Below are 16,955 nucleotides of genomic sequence, written 5' to 3'. Positions count from 1 at the left end.
AAAAAGAATAGTTGATATTGTTAATATAATAATTTCACACATATATGCTCATCAACAAGTATGAAGCCATTGTGATGCATAAAATGACATTTTCACTTTCACACTAAATATATGGAATAAAAGCTCAATGAATGCAAGGTGCTCACTTCTTAATACATTTGGTGAAAATAGACCTAGTATATTTATAACTATATAAACTGATTGATTGACAACAACATGAAGGTGTTCACATCACACTTTGACCACATGAGGAAGCTAATATCCTCATTATGTCAATATGTAAATGATCTGTAGGTCAGTGGGTCAAAGTGTCATTTTTTTTCAAAACATTTGGGCCAATGGCGTCACTTACAATTGCACTTCGATAAGGCCGATCGCCCTCCGCAGACCCCCAGTGAAGTGAGTTGTGTGAGCTGCACACTACAAGTTCTGTTTGGTGTTAATTGTTTTCTCCAACGGTTGCTCTGCGTGATGCTCATCTAAATTGTAGAGAAATGCAATTAACATGAAGCAGCGGGACATTAAAAGCCATATTTGTCACTGTCAGAATCTGAGTAGGCGTCTGATTGCACAGTTGATTGGGGAAGAGGGGCCCCCCACAATCCTGTCCTCTTCCTCGAGAGGAAGTGGGAGAACGGATGGAACATGGTTTGATATACAGGAAACAGGAAGTTTGGAGAAAAAAATGACATTCCCAGAACAAATGACCATATTCTTCACTTCAGTTGCACTTACATACACCAAACCTTCCAGTTATATTCCTATCAATATTATGAAGGCTTTTACTGAAGGGTTTGTTCATATATCATTCATAGCCTGAATTATATAAGATTTTATACCCAGAAACATGGCGAAAATTGATATTTTAGGGCTGTTGACAGTATTTTCTGATTTATGGAGTGATACAAAGAGATATCCAAAATCCCTTCTGTAAAAGCCTTAGATGCTAATATGACTACAAAATGAAACGAGAATTTTGAACCTGGCTTTATCCAAAGTTCAGATTTCGGTTCCTGAAATGTGTTAAAATATGCGCAAATGTAATGAGATAATGGAAATTTGCATATTCAGAAAACTTGTAATATAAGAAACAATTGCCTTATCGTAGGTAATTAACTGGAGAAATTACCCTATTCACCTGGGGTGTCTCGCCTTAACTAGGCTTAATAAACCATTAGACCTACATCACTTAGCAACAGCTGCACATGCCCACATGCTAACTATGGGTCTTACAAACCTACATAACATTACAAATAGTCAGAAAATATTATTTACAATTTTAATAAAACTATGAATTCAATTTGAACTGATTGACAAGGCAAAACACTGCACAGCGGCAGCAGCATTAAAGGAAAAAAATCGTCTTACCTTGTGTTGGGGCTTCACAAAACTCCAAATGTAGCCTGGGGTGGCACTAATGAAGACCCTCATTAGAGCAGATACATCCACATTGTCCACAATGTTACTATGGACATGCATCAAAGTCAGATGTGTCAGTCTCTTCTGTGTCATATTACTCTAGTTGTAGAGGTGGTGGGCTGAGGAGTAGCTGGTCGTCCACTCTTTTTATTGCGTTGTTTGTTGGAGAAAAAAATCCAAAATCCTTTTTTGCGCCATTCTAGAAAGTTGTCACTCTGCAGTGTGTGTGTCGCGTCAATTACGTCACTCTCCCAGGACCTACGACCTAGATGACTCGGATTTTATTTATTTGGAAAATAAATTCAAGCCACCTGATATATACAAATATATACTATGACTATTATATGCTACTGTATACAGCAGTAAAATCATAACTATTTTATGTAGTTTAATCATTTTTATTTAGGTGGTCACTCAGTTTTTCAAATGTACACCACTCGCCAACAGGGGGTGCTGCAGCACCCCTACTTCCCGCGGCTATGGCAAAATGCGTCCATGATTATTTTTAGTATTTTCGATCTCTCTCCCCGCCTGCTTGCGAGGGGGCGAGGCAGTTTACACACACGCAGCTGCTACATGCAGCAACACACACACACACACGGAGGAGATGGCAGAGAGAACGCGCTCCGAGGTTTGGTTAACCTGTACCCGTCTCAATGCTCGTTGCCTAAAGTGCACTAAGAGTTTAGCATGTACTGTAAGGGCGGTAACACGAGCAATTTGTCTAAACATTTAGCAAAAGTGCACCACATTCAGACGGAGAAATGCACCGGGTTCGACTGTCTTTCTAGCAGCTCTGTAGCTCCATCCACGAGTAACGTTTCCACGTCGGGTGTTATGTATGCTAGCAGCAACACACGGAGTTAACACAATGATACAAACATGGGTTTATGATTAGAGGTAACTGAGTTATTTAGTTTGTTAAAGTTTCAGCTATTCTGTTTACAGTTCTGTCATCACATTATTTAATACGATTTGTTAAAACATTGTTGTTTCTTTTGATGTGAAATCATATTTATTTAATTTAAATAAAAAGCAATGTTAGTTTTGTTCACAATTTGTTTAGTTAGTTAGTTTACCTTATTTTTTTCTCCAAAAGAACCGATAAAAGTACCGTTAAAAGACCGGACCGATAAGCGGTATCGATAAAAGTAGTAGTACCGTTAAAACCTTAACGGTACCCATCCCTAGTCCCCGGTGTGTCAGGGAACTCACAGGGGCCCTTTCTCATTTCTCGAACTCCCCTCCTCGACTCCTATCCTCGATACTTAGTCCCGCCCACAGGAGATGCGAGCGGAGGAGCCGAGGAGGGGAACCGAGGAGAGAGGAGGGGAAGCAGCAGGCGGTTAGAGAAATGAGAACTCCTCTCCTCCGAGCGGTCATTTTAAAGAGACGTCCATTAATGATGACAGGAGGCACAGCAGCCCTCTGTCTGATGGACAGATGTGTTCATGATGACTTATATATTTACTTTGATTCATTGACAGTGCGGTATAATGAGACAATAACAGGCTACAGATGCGGACACGCACACACACACACATATATTTATATAAATATATACAATTTCAGAATCAAACAGAGCACTCTCATAATAACGTAACACTATCAGAGACTGGATATATCCCCCCCCCCTCTCCCCTCTGGTCGCTACAATGAGGAAAATAAATTACAGGCCAAAAGTTGTATTATTAAAAGTAAGCAGAGGACACCAAACCAACTGAGACCTGTCTGTCCACTGCATCTACGCACACACTGTACCACACACACCTACACCACACACACACACACACATACAGCTCCTAAAACAGGCTACAGCCATTGTGTATTTTATTGTGAAGCACTAAATGGTTTTAGAAAAATATCGACTCTTTGTAGATATCTACTAAACTAAAGCAAATAGAGAGTAGGCCTGTTATACTGAGTGATATATATTATACACACTGCTCTGCTTTCTGCACGGACCTCACAGCTGTTCTCTCTGTAAACATCGCGTCGCGATGAGAGCAGTTAATAAAATAATATCCAGGGGATGCATGCAGAGCTGTCATTGGCTGAGATAAGTCCGGCCGTGCGTCACGACTCTTTGAAACATCTCTGTTGCCGGAAATGCATCCACGAAGGAGCCGTGGAGGACCCATCAGTGTATCCTCGGTTAGAGCTCCTCCAGAGAGCTTCCTCGACGCTCGGTCCTCGAAGTGCATTTAGAGAAATTAGATGTCCTTCAACATGGCGCGCTGAAATTCATTTCCGGGTCACTACCGGAGGACCGAGGAGTCGAGGAGGGGGATTTGATGAAATGAGAAAGGGCCATAGTATCAGAAAACAAAAGAGTAAACACTGTAAGTGTTTATGGGAAGCTGCTTTTAGAGGCTGAGAAAATCTTCTGGTCCACCTCTTGCAAAATGCACAGAATAAAGTCTAAAGTAATTAGGCTTAGGGAGGAGGACGGAATAGATGGTGAGTTTAGGTAGCAGTATAATGAGACTGGAATTATTTCATATAGTCTGTTATGTTTTGCATGGGGTTTTTGTTGTTGTGTTTTACTTGTTTGCTCCTTTTACCCCTCACTACTCTGTCTCTCTGTCTCTGCAGGGCTGGTGTGTGACAGAGGGCGTGGCTGGTAGACTCCTGGCTGCAGATGAGGCACACCTGTCCCCACTCACATGATCAACCTGCTCTTTAAGAGCCTGGCCCTCACCTCACTTCTCTGCCAGAGAATGACATGCTGTCCCGCGGTCCGGAGTGCCTTTCTGCAGCCTGGAGTCTGTTGTTGTTCACTTCACAGTTTGTTAAGGAGTTTTCTTTTGAGTTTTTGTCGGGAACGTTTTCCCGCAGCTTTGTTTTTGGACTTACTATGGCCAGCCAGCTCCCTGTCGTCAGTACCTGCCTTGGACTACCTTCGTTTATTAAACACATTGGAACTTTATTTTTGTCAGTCTCTGCTTTGGGGTCCAAGTAATATCCAAACGTCACATAGTCTATCTTTGTTTCAACTTGAGACGCATTTACCGTGACATCTCAATCTGTTCCACCTAAGTACTTGGTGTTGTTGGTGTGACAATGGTAGAAGGACAGGGTAACGCTGCAGTTTGATCAGCAGGAACAACAGAATAATTACCTATTTTTTTTGTAAAAGGAGTAGGGGGGAGTAGGACAGGGTGGAGTCACCCCAATGATTCTGCCAATTAATTCCACCACGGTTAAAGCCAGTGCCTCCACAACATTTCAGTCCTACTGGAAATAAATAAATCATCAACTGTGAAAAATATTGCATGCAAGCTGAAATACTTTTGTGTGGCTGTTGTTTGACTTTCACGATTACAAGTTTGTTAAATGATAAACAGAAGATATCCATCCACTTTATATACATTGCTTTGTCTCTGATGTTTGCATGGACATGAACAACCCATTCATGAGGTTTATCTCGATTATCCCAATTATGTTCATATTTGGAATATGTGTGTCCTGCATACAGGCCTACATATCAACAGGTTACTGATTACTGTATTTTGTTTGTGCAGAAGCAGTGATGTTTACAGAAGAACACCTGCTCATCCATTGTCTTTCAATACTCACACACTTGAAAGCAGCTATGTTAGTATTATAGCACTGTCATCCATTTCCTCTAGTCTTTCCTTTGTTTTACCTCCATGTTAAACTGATGTTTTCAAAGGGGTACATGAGCGTCTACTGATCACAGGGTCAATGGTTCGATCCCTAGCCTTTGGCAACACATCCTCACTCCCAGGTCGGCCTATGTTGACGTTATGTCAAGTCCCCTGTCGGCTTTTTCCAACGCAAGGGGGGGGGGCCTTAGCGTCCATTTTCAACGCAAGGGGGGAGCCCTTAGCGTCCATTTTCAGCTTTCCGGGATGTCCATATGCTTCTATGGACGCTCATGGAAGCACGGCGTTCGTTTGTGTCGACTGCCCTTAAAGGCAATGTGAGCGTCCATTCTCATTGGATAACGGAGAATTGTACACCCGGAAGTAAGTATTCCCCTTACTGTCGATTGATTTTACAGTGATATCTGCACTACTCATCGACTAAAAAACACCAGATTAACCTTGTTAATTACACAACATTGATTGGTTTAAATTGTGTGCAATGCTTTTGTATTTTTCCCCTTCGATTCGGAGAAACAAATATTTTTTCGGAGTAAAGGATGGCAGAAGACACTACCCAGAATCCCCAGCTATCGTTTGGACTACACCATGTGCTCTGTTTGACAAACCCCGTGATAGTCCTCAAGCTCTGTGATTGGAGAGTGTGCTCCGAGGGTTACGCCAAATGGGATGGAATCACGGCAGACTGTCCAAAACTGGATTTGAACGGGTCCACCGCGTCCCCCCCTCCCCCACCCCGTCCCCAGAACTACACATGCTGGCTATTCTGTTTCGCAACATGTTCTCTATCTATGGCACGTCTCTACTGGGAGTTGTAGTTTCGTATTTCCCATAATAAGAAGTTGCCAGTATTGAACTGTGTACATGGAGGTTTAGGGGATAGGAAACACTCACATTTAAAACATATAATTAATAAATGGGTGAAAATTGCTTGTGCCCATAATGGGCAGCATTAATATATATATACTAAGGTCAGAATAGCTTTATTTAACAGCTGGTCTTATGTTTGTGACCCCTGTTGTTAATTGATAACATTACATTACATTAATTGATAAGCCTGAAACATGCACTTGTCAAGGTTCAGAGGCACATTTTGCAAATATGGCAGTAGCCATCGATCAGCTTAAGATAAGATATACTTTATTGATCCCAAGTTGGAACATTTGCGTTACATCAGCATGTGTAACAGTTGTAAATATGCACTGGTGTTTATTTGTAAATCATTTAGTATAATCACACAAATTCTGTGTTTTATATTTAACAATTCTGTGTTCTTTATTTATTGATTGTTCAATACCTGACAAGGCCGGAGATGAAATATCTACATACATCTTATAAGAGTATAATACATTATGTATAATATCAGTTAAAATAAATGCTTCAACATAGTTAACATTGCTGGAGGTATGCACAAATATTGATAGATGTCTTGTAATGCACTATTGAGGAACCTGCGACCCAAGTTTTTCATTCAATGCATAACTACACCATAGTTGTGTAGGCCTATATGATATGTCAATAAACCTTAGAAAATCTTGAAAGGGATGTGCAAAATACTCATTATATACAGTCTTTAATTAACTATTAGTAGAGAATAACGAGTAATGAATATACTTTATAGGGATCCTATTAATATCTAATAATAAAAATAATGAAATTCAATAACATGCTTTAACCACTAGGTGTCCCTTTATATCAGCTCTGCACCGTTATGGTGTAAATACAGCCTATCTACCAATTGGATCAAATATAAAAGTCAGCCGAATTAGTGTTGATACTGCAAGGAGACGTATTGTGTGAAAAGAAATGTAAGATGTTGTTTAATTACTGATATATTTATGATCCACGTCACGTTTTCAGTTCCTCATGTTTGTCTAGAAGTCTTCTCATCAGGGCTCTATAAATACAGAACTACGGCAGATATGTAATATTTAATGCAGCCGAACCGTGTATTACAATGCCGGTATGTGATGACTTTCAAAGAGAAAAGCAAGCACACTCGGAATAAAGTATTATTTTATTTTTTTTAAATGTTTTCGGTCTGTTTCCGTTATTTGTTAATGACGATGTGCTGTGAGATGTGAGACTGAAATTGCACAGGGGGAAATAACGTATCTTTAGATGCGGATTTTGTTAAACTAATATGTTTGCGCTGTGGACCAACACTATACATTGACGGGGAAGGGGGTAGCAATAAAGATAACACCATTAAACAGTTACACAACATAACATAAATAATATCGATAGCAGCGTCCCTAGCAACCACCTTGGTAACAATGAAAACGTTATGGACGCAATTTCCTGAAGTAATCTTCGTAATAACTAGCAAACTAAAGATCATGTACATCCACTGCACACATAATCTGAAATAACAACTCATATTTCTCGCATCAAATGACATCAAAACGCATTTTAATGGCCAAACTAACTTTAAAATAGGCATTTTCCACCGAGAATAAAACGAAGTTCGGCCATGTTTTTTTTTTCTGCAGGGAGAAATTTGAAGATCACGTGACGTCAAACAGAGCACATGGTGTAGTCCAAACGATAGCTGGGGATTCTGGGTAGTGTAGTGTCTTCTGCCATCCTTTACTCCGAAAAAATATTTGTTTCTCCGAATCGAAGGGGAAAAATACAAAAGCATTGCACACAATTTAAACCAATCAATGTTGTGTAATTAACAAGGATAATCTGGTGTTTTTTAGTCGATGAGTAGTGCAGATATCACTGTAAAATCAATCGACAGTAAGGGGAATACTTACTTCCGGGTGTACAATTCTCCGTTATCCAATGAGAATGGACGCTGACATTGCCTTTAAGGGCAGCCGACACAAACGAACGCCGTGCTTCCATGAGCGTCCATAGAAGCATATGGACATCCCGGAAAGCTGAAAATGGACGCTAAGGGCCCCCCCCTTGTGTTGAAAATGGACGCTAAGGCCCCCCCCTTGCGTTGGAAAAAGCCGACAGGGGACTTGACATAACGTCAACATAGGCCGACCTGGGAGTGAGGATGTGTTGCCTTTGGAGGCAACATGTTTAAGTATACTTCGACACATTTCTTTTTTATTGTGACCAACTTTTTATTGTTTTTTGTTTTGTTTGCCCTCACAGAGGGACTTATACACAGATACAAATTATATAGACAATAATACAAAAATAAAAGACAAAGAAAAAATATAGGGAATCCCTTTCCCATGCCACCCCGTCCCTCCCCCTTCCCACCCATCTTGCCATTTCACAGAACATCCTACCTGATGTTTGTTAGCAATCGTCTGAGTTAATCTATCTATTATATATATTATTTATATTATAGCATAACAATTTATCCACATCAAATACATTCATACCTTTTTTTCCACGTACCATTTCATCTGTTTAAGCTGAATTGAGATTGACTCCTAATAATCTACAAATGCACCAAGGTGTGCATATCTATATGCCTCATATACAATATATATAGATTCCCAAATACTTACATCGCATTTTTTGTAGTAATCTGATCATATATTTTGTATGTAACTGTAAGGGAAATACAGTTACAGTTGTGATGTTTTTTTAACTTTAGTATTTCCTAAGTTTCTTTTAACAGAACAAGCAACATCCTGATTGCTGCTGCACCACCAGCTATGATAATGTAAGAGCCAGAGAAAAATAAAAGATGAGTTTTTCACTGTGATGGATTACCTGTCACAGATGAGTTCCGAGTCAAATCTAATAACAAAACTTTCCACAACAACAGTCTGCTCTTGGAAATTGAGAAATGATGTCTCTGTGGCAACATGTGAGGATGCATAAGAGGAGAGCACTCTGGAAGTGAGAGTGTACAGTTGACTGACTCGAGCCATATGCTGCTTTACCAACCAAGTACATCTCCACTGCTGGGGAACATTTGTTAGTGTACAACAGCTACGTCAGGGATTTCATACATCTACATTAAAGTTAAGAAACAAAACTGTAACATGTGGCTCTGATGATGAACTCATTAGTATCATAATAGATTCAGAAATAACTTGAAGAACTATTTAAAGTGTATTCTAAAGAAATCTATATTTATTTTGTGAAGCATCTCAAAGTTCAACACTATGCAAAGATAATTGAACACGGTATGTCTGTCTGTACCGTGTTCACTCCTCAGCTCCTTCTCCCTGTCTCTCACACACACACTCACACACACACACACACACACACACACACACACACACACACACACACACACACACACACACACACACACACACACACACACACATACAGTACATACCATGTATACATCACTTCAGGGGACATTACATTGACTTACATGCATTTCCTGGAGACTTATCCTAACCTTAACCATAACCAACACATGCCTAACCCTTACCCTTAACCTTACCCTTACCCTAACCCTAAACCTAACCAAGTCTTCACCCTAAAATTAATGATTCCCCTTATGGGGACCTCCAAGTTGTCCCCATAAGGGAAGCCAGTCCCCACACGTGACTATGTAAACAGATTTAGGTCCCCACAAGTATAGTAATGCTAGACCACACACACACACACACACACACACGCACACACAACACACACACACACACACACACACACACACACACACACACACACACACACACACTATAATATTTGTTCGAGCACACACCCAGGCATTCATGAACGTTGTCAACACTAGGGGGCAACATAATTCTGCTCAAATCCCCATTCACAGCAGTATAAAGTTAGTGCTGGAGCCTTGATAATTACTTTCAGAGACTTTATTTGAGTCCTTTGTGGGTATTAATACATCATAAAATGTCACATCTCTTTAGATACAAATGTTTGGGGAAAGCAGTGATGTAATGCATTTCTGTGACCCATACACACGATGAATCAAAGAAAGACACGTTCTCTTATGTGTGTCTCAGTTGGGACAGTTTGGGTGAGTCCCTTTTTTCTAATTATAGAAACCTTAATTTAGTTTCCATTATTGTTTTATCCCAGGGGTAAGACTGGCCATGTGGGATGGAGGGTGGGGATATTGCATGATTGTTTCCCCCTCTCCTGCCGATCTGTTTGTCTGTGGGTTCACATGCATGTTCACAAATCATGCAAGGTTTGACTCTTTTTTTTCCTCCTGACACAAAAATATGTCTTGAGGGTTTGCTGGCATGCAACACAAACTCAATTATGTTTGATTTGTTTTATTACTAATGAGAAAAATACAGATTGAGTCTGAACAACTCATGTACTCTTAAATGCTTATCAGTGGTGATAACTACCTCTCGTTAGGGCTGTGCATCTTCACTGGTCTCACGATTCGATTATCCTGTCAACGATTCGATTGAATTCGATATCCCGATGCATCACGATTCATAACAATGCGTTGCATCCTCAATTTTCTATATTACTGCACATGGCTTATTTTTCATCAATGTATACATGCAGTAAATACATATGAACTCTCTTTTTATTATTTAGAAAGTGCTTCAGAAATCAATAACATAAATGTCTTGACATTAATTTATAAACCAAAAAAAAAGAATTGTAAAGGTCTAGCCTCCCTATATCTGTGTGTGAAGTTGTTCCATCCTCAAAAACAAAAAAAATAATGCTTCTGCAGTCTAGCTGCAGCTTCTAGCAACAGTCTTCGGTTAAAAAGGACACTGAATGTCCTGAATGTGGCATCACACACAGGACTTGAGTCTGAACACAGCAGACAACAGGAGTATTTACAACAGCATATAACAACTAAAATACTGCATGTGGTTGCACACTTACATTCTCTGTCTTGCTGTTACATAAATCCCATGAATGTATGAGATTAAGTTAGCTTCATCATATCTCAGTGATTAAGTGAATAATAAAGTTTCTATCAGGTTACTATCAGCCTGTCACTCATTATTTTCAGGGAGGGGGCGGGGCTTGATTGATTGAAACGTTTATTAACAGCTTGTATATTGGGTACAGTACAGTACAGCTCAAAACATACAATTGTTAAGGGGATGCAGACCAGAGAAAGACTTTCGTCTTGTTTACATCAGGGTCCCCCATTTCCAATTCATCATGTCATTTAAGACATATAAGACATATTTGACATACAGATGGCTTATTTACAATTTACATACAGGTGGTTTTTTTACATACAGATTGCTTGTTTACAATTTTCATTTTAGATTTCGTTCTAATACATCCTAACCGGACATTTAAGACATACCAAGTCTACAGATATACAGTTAGTAACAGAGTCTAAAATGCGAGTATATACATAGATGGGGGGGGGAAGCTGTCCATTGAACGACAGGTTGAGATTTGTACCATTACCGGGGCCAGTTTTGCAATGCTCTCCCCCGAAGGTGCTCTTTAAGAGAGGTTTTGAAGGTAAGTATAGTTTTACTTTCCTTTACAGTTGTGGGAAGAGCGTTCCACCTTGATGTGGCATAATTGCGAAACGTGTATTCCCCCTTTTTTGTGCCAAATCTGGGTTTCACATGATTTGTGGAGCTCCCTCTGGTGTTATGATCATGGTATTCCTTGACCTTTGGGAATAATTTTGACATGTACATGGGTACCATAGAGGTGTAGTGGATCTTGTAGACCAGGCCCATTGCAAGTAGCTGTACTCTGTCGTCTACTCTAAGCCATCCTAGGTTGTCAAAGTGGGCAGAGGTGAGGTGGGTTCTAGATGAAAGGTCAAGCAGTAGTCTGACCAGTTTATTTTGCGATGTTTGAAGTTTTATTTTTAGCGCCTTGGAGGTGCTATGGTACCATGACGTGCAAGCATAGTCATAGTACCCTTGAATGAGTGCTCCTGCCAGAGTTTTCAGGGTGTTTTTGTTTACCATAGAGGAGATCCGGTATAGGAATCTAGTTCTTTGATTGACTTTTTTTATTACATTGGATGCCATTTTGTCACAGGAGAGGTTTGCCTCAAGAATAGATCCTAGGTATGTAATTTCCTTCTTACTTGTGACAATAATGTCGCCCACTGCAACTGAGAAGTCGTCGGATTTGCTGAGATTATGTTTCGAACCGAAGAGAATGGACTCTGTTTTACCCAGGTGTAATGATAATTTATTATCGGCGAGCCAGGTGCAGATTCTGCCGAGCTCGGAGCTGAGGGTTTTTTCAACCTGCAACCTGTTCCTGTCAGAGACCAGCAGGGCTGAGTCGTCCGCGAACAGGAACAAGTTGCAGTCACATGCTGATGACATGTCATTTACATAAATTAGGAACAGTAACGGACCTAATATGCTTCCTTGTGGAACACCACAGCTCACTGGGAGGGGGGGGGACAGAGTACCGTTTACCTCCACCATCTGTTCTCTCCCCTCCAGGTAGGATTGCATCCAGCTCACCGATAGTTTATCAAAACCAATTGCTTTTAGCTTGTCAATCAGAATGGGGTGATTGACAGTGTCGAAAGCCTTTTGTAGGTCCAGCATCACCATGCCGCAGTACTTGCCCTCGTCCACCTCTTGTTTGATGTGGTCGCTCAAATAAAGAAGGCATGTGTCAGTGGAGTGGGATGTTCTAAAGCCAGATTGAAATTCATAGATTAGTTTATTTTCTGCGAGGTACTTTTCGACCTGTTCATATACTATTTTTTCCATGACTTTCGAGATGGAGGTAAGTATAGAAACAGGGCGGTAGTTGCCTGGGTCCAATTTGCTGCCCTTTTTGTGCAGGGGGGTTACTCTTGCAATTTTGAAGTCTTTGGGTACTTTTCCCTGTTTTATGGAGAGGTTAATTATGTGAGCTATGACTGGTGAGATGGCGGTTGCTGAGTCTCTGAGGAATTTGGAGGGGATATTGTCGTGGCCAGTGGCCTTGTTATGTTGGAGGGCGCTCAGTTTAATGAGTACCTCTGCTGTTGTTACCCTTGCTAGACTGAAATCATCTTTGCGTACCCCTAGGTTTTTGTAGTAGGTCATGATGTGATCTACTCCAAAAAGCCCTGAGTGGGAGGGTAATTTATTTACAAGAGTTGTGGCTATGTTTGTGAAAAAAATGTTCAAGTACTTGGCCACATCCAGTTTGTCTGTGATGAGCCTGTTATCTGTCTTTATGTTTAAGTTAGAAAATCTCGTTTTGAGTTTTTTACTGCAGCCAAGCTGGTTATTGAGTAATTTCCAAAGTTCACGGGGTTTATTTTTGTTTTCCTCAGTTTTGACATTGATGAAATTCTTTTTGGCAGTTTTGATCATGGAGCTTACGTCATTTCTTAGTCTGTTTCTTTCAATTTTGAGTTCAGTCACGTGGGCCTGGAGTTCACTGCTCGTGCTTTTGGAAAGCATTGACTGACTTTTATGAAACTCAGAGCATTTTTTGTCTCTGGTTTTCATGGCGCTCAGTATGCCGGAGTGCATCCACGGCTCAGCGCGATTTTTTACCCTGGTTGTTCTTAGGGGGGCCAAATCATTGAGTATTGCAGAGAATTTGTTTTTGAAACCAAGCCATGTTTCTTCAACTTGTGTACCACTGAGCTCATCTGACCAGTCCAGGCTCTCCAGTTCTAGGTTAAAGGCCTCGCTAGAGTAGTTTTTGAGGTCTCTAGATATGACTGTTTTGTGACAGCCGGCCCTTTGTTTTAGCTTTTTGCGGGTACAGAATATCATATAATGATCACTTAACCCGCATGCTATAACCCCTTTACTGGAGATCCTGGACTTGTCAGAGGTCAGAATGAGATCAATGGTAGTTTGTGTTGTTTCACATACCCGGGTGGGTTGGGTGATTAGCTGGCTGAAGCCGTGCAGATCACAAATCCTACTGAAGGACTTGAAGACGGACGTGTCTTTACGTTGCATATCCGTGTTCCAGTCTCCAATAATAATTGTCTCTACATCCCCCACATCAGCCAAACACCCATCTAATGTATCATAAAAGTCACTCTGTTCCGGTGGTCTATAGATTGTCCCGACTATTACAGATTTAGCATTGTCAAAGATAATTTCAACCCACACAGATTCAATATTTTCATGATGCAGGTCAGTACGGTTTTTGAAATTGGTGTCTTTATGTATGTACATGCAGACACCACCTCCATTCACATTCCTGTCCCTTCTCACTACAAGATAATCTTCAATTTCAATCTCTGAATCTGTAATGGAATTGTCCAATTTGGTCTCAGAAAAGCATAATATGCTTGCCTTACCGTTCATGAATAGCTGCCTGAGTTCAGCCAGTTTGTGTCTCAGGCTGTTAGTGTTCAGATGAAAAATATGTAGTCCATTTTTGTTGCTTAAATGCACAATGTCGTCAGCTTGCAGATATTTGTCTTTGTCCGTTACAGCAACCGGCTTGCCGTGGTGTTTGGAGAGGTGGGGTGGTGGTGGTGGTGTGGGGGGAGGGAGGCTCCGTTGTAGCTTTAGCCGTTGATATGCTAGCAGGGTGGCTAACAACATGGCGGATATTTGTTCCCTCGGATCTCGGTTCTCTTCCTCTCGTCACTGCCTCATGCGTGTCTGTCTGCCGAGGCGTCCCCGGGGGAATCTCGAAGTCTCCGTTTATTCCTTGGTCTCCGCTGTCTCCACGGTCTCCGCTGTCTCCACGGTCTCTGTTGTCGTCGCGTAGTTGTTGTTGCAGCGGAAGAGATGCTAGTTCTGATGCTAATTGAGATGCTAGTTGCTCGAGCCTGCAGGACTGGCTTCTTGTCTGCACCGGGCCCGGATTCAGATGGATGTCTCCCGCTAACAATAAGACCAAGACGATCATACTTCTTCGGTCTAGTTTGCCTGACGGGGGTAAGTACTTTCGCGTCGGGTTTGCAGTTAATAATGCATGAATGCTTGCACTTCCAAAAGCGAGGTGTTTCCTTTCCCAGCCGTTGAGAAGGTAAAAGTCATTGTGGTTCATTTTATCCCCGCTTTCATTACTCTCCTTCTCTAAGTGATGTTGTCTCATTGATGAGTTGAGGTAGGAGTCCATAATCCATATTGTCAGGAGGATGAAATATGTAAAAAATCGTGAGGAATAACCGCCAAAGCGGGAGCTCTCGAAAATGCGACCACTCATAGTGAAACCGGATGTTGCACATGTTTGGAGGAACGGAGAGGAGACGGTGATCGCGGAAGCTTTTTTCCTCCTGCCTTCACAAACTTTACACACGTATTTATCGTCTGAAAATTGCTAGAGGACATTCATACTTTGCAATCCAAGACTTAATTAAATCCACCAAAAACCTGACATGATTGTAACGTGATTATTTTTGAAAAACATAAATCCCTGTGTCTCTGAGCCGCAGCGACACGGAGTGATTCAGAGCGGGCCCTTCTGCTGTTGGTTCTGGACTGGTGTTCTTGTGTTGGTGGATAAAGCAGACTGCTCCGTGTTTGGTGCCGCTGTGCCGCTGTCACGTCTGTTCCCTGATCTCTGCGTCACCGACCGATTTGATATTAAAGTGACAGAAAAAAAAAACGTTATAGTAAAGCCGCGGCCGGAAAATCAGGAAGCAACGTTACTACGCTATAACCGATTATCTTCCGTCACTGCATCGAGACCGAATCGTCCACGTCCGCATCGCAGTGCAGCGTAGAAACGATTATTTTCAACACCCCTACCTCTCGTAATGATTTAGTTAAAAATCTGTTTTGGATGGAGAGGGATGAGAAAATCGACAGCATATATAAGCATGAAGTTAAAAATAATAACCTTAAAGAATGGCAATATTTAAAGTGTGTAAAGTTCTCTAATCATCATTTTTCGCCGAATTATTCAGTTTCTTGTTGCTCTACAGAAAATCTTCAACGCCAAGTGTGTTTCAAACTCTTGCTTTCTAGTTCCGGCATAAATGTGGTGCATAAATTATGTTTTTATTCCAATTTGGCATTGACGAACCCGCACAGAGCCCTGTCCTCAATCCCAGCACCTTTTGGGAATGCCGACTGTGAACCATCATTGGCCGCCCTCACTAATGCTCTCAGGACATAGCTGAAGCAACCCTTCCAGCCGGCAACTTACCTGAACTTTTGGATTACCAGGATCTGTTTGGAGGGGAACCTGGAGACGTCGGCCCTGTAAATGGGTTCAACTCTGGCAACAACTTTTTGCCTGGTCAGCATCAAGAGTCTGAACAAAAAATAGTGAAAACTTGTTGGAGAAGTTGTGCTTGCAATTCAGTCTTGATTGGCTGAGATAAAAGCAACATGAGTACAGCTTTGATGCAGTCTGCCATTGTTGTGATTGCGAGCTACATTTGCTCTGGCATTGCTGGCAGGAAGCAGTGATGTAAATCTTGATATCATGACATTACGACCCAAAACAGCTCCCTGCAGCCTGGTTCAAAAATCTTACCAGGAGAGTGGTTGTTATAGCTGCAGAAATCACATGTTCAACTATTATTATTTTTTCTTCTGGCCATGTGGATCCCTACCTTCAGCATATTGATAAAAAGCTGCTGTACCCGGAGACAAGGAGAGGGCACGTAAAGCCACATGTGAATGCAAATCAGTGTCATTTGTAACTTCAGCTTCTATTGTTTTCTCCAAGAGGCTGAAGCAGATAACCTGATTGATATTCAAAACCACATCCTGTCTGAGCCGGAGTGTGAGTGGAAACACAGGAGGAGGAATCCAAGAGAGGGAGGGAGAGGAAAAATACACAGAGTGAGAAAGAAAAGAAAAAAAGCATAGGGGAAAGACAAGGAGAAGAATGGCTTCTGAGAGGTGGATTCATGGAGTCTATTCACTCTGTATGTCTCAGGCTGTAAGAACACCTATATCTAAAAGGCAGCGAATGGAAAGAGACAGAGCTAAATGACACAGAGGGAAAAGAAGGGCGAAGACAAAAATGAAAGTGGGGTTAGGGAAGAAATACAAATAGAAAAACAGACATAAAAGACAAATAGACTGATAAACCAACAGAGAAATCCACACACGGAGCGACGCATGCTGCAAAACCGTAGAAGCTGGGCAGACGTACAAATATAAGGTG

The sequence above is a fragment of the Gymnodraco acuticeps genome, unplaced genomic scaffold (genome assembly GCF_902827175.1).
Source record: "Gymnodraco acuticeps unplaced genomic scaffold, fGymAcu1.1, whole genome shotgun sequence".
Classification (NCBI taxonomy): Eukaryota; Metazoa; Chordata; class Actinopteri; order Perciformes; family Bathydraconidae; genus Gymnodraco; species Gymnodraco acuticeps.
The sequence above is the reverse complement of the archived record's forward strand: the minus strand, read 5'-3'. Positions refer to the sequence as shown.